Source organism: Odocoileus virginianus, chromosome 3 (assembly GCF_023699985.2).
Source record: "Odocoileus virginianus isolate 20LAN1187 ecotype Illinois chromosome 3, Ovbor_1.2, whole genome shotgun sequence".
Lineage (NCBI taxonomy): Eukaryota > Metazoa > Chordata > Mammalia > Artiodactyla > Cervidae > Odocoileus > Odocoileus virginianus.
The window spans coordinates 79,540,497-79,549,349 of NC_069676.1; the positions used below are offsets into that span (position 1 = coordinate 79,540,497).

At 36.1% G+C, this 8,853-nt stretch overlaps 1 pseudogene; it reads left to right on the top strand.

Moving 5' to 3' along the window:
- The first annotated feature begins 703 nt into the window (after positions 1-703).
- Positions 704-1,853, top strand: LOC110137866 (cystathionine gamma-lyase-like; annotated as a pseudogene).
- The last annotated feature ends 7,000 nt before the right edge of the window (positions 1,854-8,853 follow it).

Below are 8,853 nucleotides of genomic sequence, written 5' to 3' on the forward strand. Positions count from 1 at the left end.
GCATCTGCACTCTTTTGCTGCTACCTTTTGACATTCTTCATCAAGTTGACTGCTGATACAATGTTTATTTCTCCTCTGAATTCAAGACACATATGATACATTGTCTCATATATATTTCTACTTGGACATTTAAGAGATATTTTAGAGATTATTTTAGAATCTTGATTTCTTTCCCCCCAACAATCTTCTCCCAGAATATTTACTAAAGCAGTGAATGGTAACTATATCCTTCCCATTACCTAGGTCACAAACTGTGAAGTCATCACTGTCTCTCTCTCACATAATTCACATCCAACTGATCAATATATATTGGTATATCAATTCTCTGAAAATTATACAAGATATGCCCATTTCTCACTTTTCCATAGCTGCTACCTTCGTCCTAGCCACCAACACTCTTCATTTAGATTATTATAATATGTGCCTAGTTGATGACCCTATCTCAACACACCACTCAGAGTGATTCTGTAAAATTGTTAAAGAAGATAATTTTATGACTCTTCTCAAAAACCATCACTATACACCTCACATCAAGAGCAGTAAAAGGTCACAGAGTCCAGCTTTTATGTGCTAACTGCTGGGGACCAGGTGTTCCTTCACCGTTCCTTCACCTAATTCTTCTGTCGTTTTCAAGTCCCAGTACACCAATTTCATACTTTTATCTTCCTCACTCTTTAACTCTCTCTTTCTTTTGCAGTTCAGCATGCAGTAAAAAGACACCTCTCCAGACGGTTTCCTGCCTAGGTTCCAACATTTCCCTATGTGGCCATCCATGGGGAACAGGACCCCGGAGCTCCCAGGGTGCAGTGCCCCCTATCTTGCCATCTGTCACATTCAAGCAAGGGGCTCCCAGGTGACACTAGGGTTTTGAGTATAGCCAGTCTGGAATCCCACCAGGAATTGCTTGAAAAAGCTGTGGCAGCCCTGGAGGGGACTAAGTAGCCTCTGTGACTATTAACAATCTGTTAAAAAGCAGGGGGCCAAATTGTTTGTAAAGATGATATGTATGGAGATACAAACAAGGAACTTCAGGCAGATGACAACTGAATTTGGATTAAAGATAACTTTGTTGATTGTTCCAAAACCAAACTGTTAGAGGCAGCTATTACGCCAGAAACCAAGCTTGTTTAGATTGAAACCCCCACACATCCTGGCCTGAAAATGACTGACAATGAAACCTGTGCACATACTGTCCTTAAACCTGGAGACATTATTTTGGTCATGGATAACACAATTATGTCAACATATTTCCAGTGGCCTTTAGCACTGAGAGCTGATTTTTATATGTATTCAGCAACTAAAGACATGAATCACCAGATGCTACAATGGGCTTAGTGTCACTTAATCCTCTGTTTCTTAGAAAATTCTCTTGGAGCAGTTCCATCTCCTGTTGACTGTTACCTCCACAATAAAGGCCTGAAGACTCTGTAAGTCCACATGGAGAAGTATTTTGAAAACAGAATGGCAGTTGCTCAATTTCTGGAGTCAGATTCTTTGGTAGAAAAGGTTGTTTATCCTGGGCTGCCCTATCATCCTCAGCATGAGTTGGCAAAGCATCGGTTCACAGGTCACCCAGAGGTGATCACCTTTTATATCAAGGGTTCCTTCAGCATACTGAGACTTTCCTCAAGAACCTAAAGTTATTTATTCTGTCTGAGAGCTCAGGGGGAATATGAAAGTCTGCTGAGCTTTCAGCATTCATGCCCCCTGCATCAGTGCCTAAGAGTGAAGTCCTTGGAATAAGTGACACATTGATTCTACTCTCTGTAGACTTAGAGGATAAACAAGACCTACTAGACAATCTAGGTCAAGTGTGGAAGGCAGCACACCCTCTAAATGCATGTCACAGCTAGCATTCCATAATTGCCATTAGAAGTTGTTTTCAGAGAAGATGAAATCTTCCACGTAAATTGAATGGACCATTAATGAGTCTTTACAGAATTTTCAAGTGAAAAATTTAAGGCACCTCATTACCTTTCACAGCTGCAATCTTCCTGGGATCATCCCTCTTAAAATGTTTCCTCTTTCCCTTAATATAGTTGACAGATTAATTCTGTTAAGATCTTTTTGCTTATTCTGATATTCATTTGCTTCTGAAGGAGGTGAGGTTTGTGCTGCCACTGGGGATTGTGTTCCTTTTTTTCCAATCTTAAGATCTATATTGATCGTATTAACAATATAATGGTAATTCATTTTTTATGTTTTCTGAGGAATTTAAGTGATTATATGAATTTTCTTAAATTGAGTGATTTTTTTATGTTGTTGAAAGTAGCTCTCAGAGCAATTGTTTACACTTAATTACCATAAGCCAAAAATAAAATATCTAAAGAGTCTGTGAAATTCTACTGATTTAAGGTTGTACTTATTACTTTTTAAAATAAATCTAATTACTAACATACACATACACACAAAAACTAGTAAAAATCAATGTCCTAGTAGGGGCTTGGTTGATCTTACTTGATTGAGCCCTTTTATTTCTTACCCCATTCCCACCACTCCCATCCTCTCCTGAGTTGTTTCTTTATCAAATTTACTGTTGTGCTTTGCACATTCCAAGCAATGCACCACGTGGGGCCTTTACATTTACTTCTTAATCTAACTCAAATATTTTTCTCTATTACATTCATGTATCTCCATTACATTCATTCACATCTGCATTTGTGAAAAGACATTGATCAAGTAAGACAAGATAGTAGAGTAGGAAAAACCTGGGCTTGCCTTTTGTCATGAAATAACAAAAAAAGTACATATAGAACATTTTCATCTCTAAGCATGACCTGAAAACTAATAGAAAAGATTTTATGCAAGTGCAGGTAAAAAGAAAAAGCCACATTGAGATGGGGTAGGAGTATTGAGAAACAATCTGGAAGGGACCCACACCTCAAGCACTGTGTTCAACAAACAGGAGGAATTTTGCAACTTCAAAAGTCCTCCCTGAGGAGTGACAGGGCTCTGAGTTCCACCTGAGGTCTTCAGCCATGCGAAACATGCAGTGGAAAGAAGAGCCCCTGTAATGTTTAGATTTGGAAACCAGCAGGGCTTATATCTGGGAGAACTAGAGTCTCCTCTTTAAAAGCACATACAAAGTCTCAAACACTCTAAATCCTGGAGCAGAGGTAGCATTTTTCAAAAGTACATGGGTCAGAAGTGAAGGAGTTTGACTAATTTTAGGGCTACTAAAAAGGAAGGGATCTGTTGAAACATTTTCTGGTTACAAATGAACTAGCAGGTTATGTTTTTGTTTTATTTATTTTTTGGTTAGGGGGGCATTCTCTTCCTAGCTGACTTGATGCTTCGGTTCAGTTCAGTCACTCAGTCGTGTCCGACTCTTTGTGACCCCATGAACCGCAGCACGCCAGGCCTCCCTGTCCATCACCAACTGCCAGAGTCTACACAAACCCATGTCCACTGGGTCAGTGATGCCATCCAACCATCTCATCCTGTGTCATCCCCTTCTCCTCCTGCCTTCAATCTTTCCCAGCATCAGGGTCTTTTCAAATGAGTCAGCTCTTCACATCAGGTGACCAAAGTATTAGAGATTCAGAGTCAACATCAGTCCTTCCAATGAACACTCAGGACTCATCTCCTTTAGGATGGACTGGTTGGATCTCCTTGCAGCCCAGGGCACTCTCAAGAGTCTTTTTCAATACCACAGTTCAAAAGTATTTATTCTTTGGTGCTCAGCTTTCTTTATAGTTCAACTCTCACATCTATACATAACTACTGGTAAAAACATAGCTTTGACTAGACAGATATTTGTTGGCAAAGTAATATTTCTGCTTTTTAATATGCTGTTTAGGTTGGTCATAACTTTCCTTTCAAGGAGTAAGTGTCTTTTAATTTCATGGCTGCAATCACAACCTGCAGTGATTTTGGAGCCCCCCAAAATAAAGTCTATCACTGTTTCCACTGTTTCCCCATCTATTTGCCATGAAGTGATGGGACCAGATGCCATGATCTTAGCTTTCTGAATGTTGAGCTTTAAGCCAACATCTTCACTCTCCTCTTTCACTTTCATCAAGAGGCTCTTTAGTTCTGCACTTTCTGCCATAAGGGTGGTGTCATCTGCATATCTGAGGTTATTGATATTTCTCCCAGCAATCTTGGTTCCAGCTTGTGCTTCCTCCAGCCCAGTGTTTCTTATGATGTACTTTGCATATAAGTTAAAAAAGCAGGGTGACAATACATAGCCTTCACGTACTCCTCTTCCTATTTGGAACCAGTCTGTTGTTTCATGTCCAGTTCTAACTGTTGCTTCTTGACCTGCATATAGGCTTCTCAAGAGGCAGGTCAGGTGGTCTGGTATTCCCATCTCCTTCAGAATTTTCATAGTTTATTGTGATCCACACAGTGAAAGGCTTTGCCCTAGTTAATAAAGCAGAAATAGATTTTTTTCTGGAACTCTTACTTTTTCGATAAGCCAGCAAATGTAAGCAATTTGCTCTCTGGTTCCTCTGCCTTTTCTAAATCCAGTTTGAACATCTAGAAGTTCATAGTTCATGTATTGCTGAAGCCTTGCTTGGAGAATTTTGAGCATTACTTTACTAGCGTGTGAGATGAGTGCAATTGTGTGGTAGTTTGAGCATTCTTTGGCATTGCCTTTCTTTGGGATTGGAATGACAACTGACCTTTTCCAGTCCTGTGGACACTGCTGAGTTTTCCAAATTTGCTGACATATTGAGTGCAGCATTTTCACAGCATCATCAATTTCCAATTTTCTCATTTAACTTACATGCTGTTGAACCTGTCCCATGTTCACCTGTGAATGCACCTAGCCTGTGCTCCTTCAAAGCATCTGCTTGTCCTGCCAAGCCAGGCAGGCACCCATGGCCTGCAACAGAAATCCTTGAAAGCTGCCCTCCACCTCACAATTTTTAGCAAATGCCTTTTGCCAGCATTGACACACCCTCAATTTGGCTTTCACCATAGGGGCTGATCTGGCACATCAGAGTGCCTGGAAAAGCTGTAGCCAGGCCTTACAGTAAGATGCAATATGGGCCAGCACCACATATTAGCATTCCCACAGCAACTGTGGTCCAGTCACAACTGGTGTGCACACACAACCCACACAGTGGACCCTCCTTGAATAGCTGGCTCCAGAGACTATAAGGGAACCACACTGCTGGGCTTCACAGGACACCTTCTACACAAAGCTATTCTTTAAAAACCAGGAGAGGTACCTGGTCCTTATATGCAGGAACAAACACTCGAAGTTAGGAAAAATGAGAAGGCAAAGGAAAATATTTCAAACAATACAACAAGACAAAACCTCAGAAAAAGAACCAAACGCAATGGCAATAAGCAATCTGGCAATAAGCAATCTTCCAGATAAAGAGTTCAGAGTAATGCTCATAAAGATGCTGGCCAAACACAGGAGAGAAATGAAGGAGTACAATGAGAACTTCAGCAAAAATGCTGAAAACATAAAAAAGAACCAATCAGTGCTGAAGAATACAATAACCTGAAGTGAATGATATACTTGAGGGAACCAAGTTAGTAAGTTAGATGATGTGGAAGAATGGGACAGTGATTTGGAAGAGAGGCTAGTGGAAATGACCCAATCAAATCAGGAAAAAGGAACAAGAAATGAAGATAGTTTAAGGAACTTCTGGAACAACATCAAGCATGCTAGGTAACACTTGCATTATAAGAGACCTAGAAGGGAAAGAGAGAGAAATAAAAGGATAGAAAACCTATGGAAGAAATAATGCTGAAATCTTTTTTATCCTGGTAAAGGAAGCAGACATCCAGATCTCAGAAGCACAGGCAGCACCAAGAAGATAAATCCAAAGGGACCCACACCAAAACATATTAGAATTAAAATGTTAAAAGTTAAAGAGAAAATTTTTAAAGTAGCAAGAGGAAAATAACTAGTTACATATAGAAGAATCCCCATAAGATAATCAGCCAACTTTTTAACAGAATCCTTACATGCAACAAACATGGCATGATATATTCAAAATACTGAATGGGAAAAACTTACGACCAAGAATTAGTCTATTTGGTTAGGTTATCATTCGAAATTAAAGGAGAGATAAGAGTTTCCCAGACAAGCAAAAGTTAAAGCATTTCATAACCAGTAAGCCAAACTCACAAGAAATGTTAAAGGGGCTTCTTTAAAAATAAAATAATTTAATTAGGTATATTAAAAATATGAAAGAAAAAGATCTGACTGTTAAGGCAAACATACAACAAAGGTACTGGATCAATCACCTATAAAGCTAGTATACAGGTTAAAAAAAAAACTAGTAAAATTATACACACATAAACCTACAATAATTGAAGGATATACAAAATTAAAGATACAAAATATGATATCAGAAAGTAAAATGTTGGACAGAATAAAAAGGTAGTGCTTTTTTAATATGGCCAAATTTACGCAACTTAAAATAGACTGATAAATATGCAAGTTGTCTTATCAGAACTTCATGGTAACAGAAAACTAATAATATACATAATAAATAAAAAGGTATACAAATATAAATCTAAAGACAATCATCAAATCAAAAAGGTAGAGAGCAAGAAAAGAAAGGAATAGAGAACAATGAAAACAAACAGGAAACAATTAACAAAATGGCAGTAAATATATACCTATCAATGATTACTTCAAATGTAAATAGGCTAAATACTAATATCAAAAAACAAAGGATGGCTGGATGGTTAAAATATAAGATACACACACACATATATGTGTGTATATATATATATATATATATATATAAATTGATCAATCATCTAGATGAAAAATAAGGAAACACTTGTCTTAAATGCTGTTAGACCAAACGAAACTAATAGATATATTCAGAAAATTTCACAACCAAACAGCAGAATAGACATTCTTTTCAAGTGTACATAAAAATTACCTGGAGTAGATTACAAATAAGGCCACAAAATAAATCTCAATAAATTTAAGATAATTGACATCATCAAAAGCATCTTTTCTGAACATAATTGTATGATGTTACAAATAGACTATTAAAAAAAAAACTGGAAAAAACCACAAAGAAATGGAATCTAAAGAACATGACACCATACAACCAACGGATCATTAAAGAAATCAAATTGGAAATTAAAAAAATATATATTGAAAAAATGAATATGGGGACAGAACAATCCAAAAATCTATCAGACACAACAAAGGTAGTTAAATAAGAAAATTTTTACCAATACAGGCCAACCTCAGTAAATGAATGAACAAACAAATGAAAATCTAACTTTATACCCACAGAAACTAGCAAAATAAAGACAAACCTAAAATCACAAAAAGAAGAAAGAAATAAAGGTCAGAGAGTAAATAAATGAAATAGAGACTAAAGAAATAATACAAAAGGTCAAGAAAACTAAGACTGGTTCTTTGAAAAGATAAGCAAAATCAATAAACTTGTAGCCACTGCCCTTTTTTCTTCAAAAGGAAAAGAGAGAGTGCTCAAATAAAGAAAATCAGAAGTGAAAAGTTACAAACTATAATACAAGAATATAATGGATCATAAGAGATTACTGCAAACAATTGTATAACAAGTTGAGCAACCTAGAAAAAAAAATTGACATATTCCCAGAAACATACATTATATGACTGGATCATGAAGAAATAGAAAATTTGATAATGCTAATTACATAATGAAATTGGATCAAGTAATGAAAGTACAGATCCAGTTGACTTCACAGTTAAATTTTGCTAAACATTTAAGGAAATTTCAATATCAATTATTTTCAAACAATTCAAAAAAAATGAAGAGAAGGTACAATTCCAAACTCATTTTACAAGGCAGGCATTACTTTGATATCAAAACCTGACAGACACTACAAAAAGATAAAATTATAGGCCAATATCACTAACGAACAAAGTAAAATACTCAAAAATATTAGCAAAATGAACTTAATAATACATAGAAGGATTATATGCCATGATCAAATGATATTTATCCCAGGAATGCAAGGAAAGTTCAATATCAGCAAGTCAGTGTTATATACAACATTAACAAAATGAAGGATATAAATCATATAATTTGTCAATGGGTACAAAAATTTTTGACACAATCCAACATTGGTTTATGACAAAAACTCTCAGCAAAGTGTGTATAGAAGGAGCATACTTCAACATAATAAAATCCATATATGACAAATGCACAGCTAACGTAGTGGTGAAAAACTGAAAATATTTCCTCTCTAAGATCAGCAACAAGACAATGATGACAAATAGCCACTCTTAATCAACACAATATTGGAAGTCCTGGTCACAGCAAGCATATGAAAAGAAATTCAAATTGGAAAGGAAGAAGTAAAACTGTCACTGTACATGGAAAATCCTAAAAATGTCATCAGAAAACTACTAGAACTCATCAGTGAATTTGGTAAGGTTTTAAGATACAAAATTATATATATATATAGATAAGTTACATATTTATACCCTAATAATGATCTATCAGAAACTGAAATTAAGGAAACAACCCCATTCATAAAGAATAAAATACCTAGTAATGCACTGAACCAAATAGCTGAAAGACCTATATTGAAAACTATGACACTGATGAAAGAAATTAAAGATGACACAAATAATTATGGACTGAACAAATGAATACTGTTGAAATGTCCATACTGCCTAAAGTAGTCTCCACATTCAATGCAATCCCAATCAAAATACTAATGGTTTTTTCATAAAAAAAATGTGATCCTAAAATTTGTATATGATCACAAAAGATCTCAAATAGCCAAAACAATCTTGAGCACAGATAATAAAGGTGAGAAGCATCACACTCCCTGATTTCAAACTATACTACAAAACTATAGTAATCTAAATAGTATAGATTTTTACAAAACCAAATACAAAGATCATTGGAACAGGATAGAGAGCCT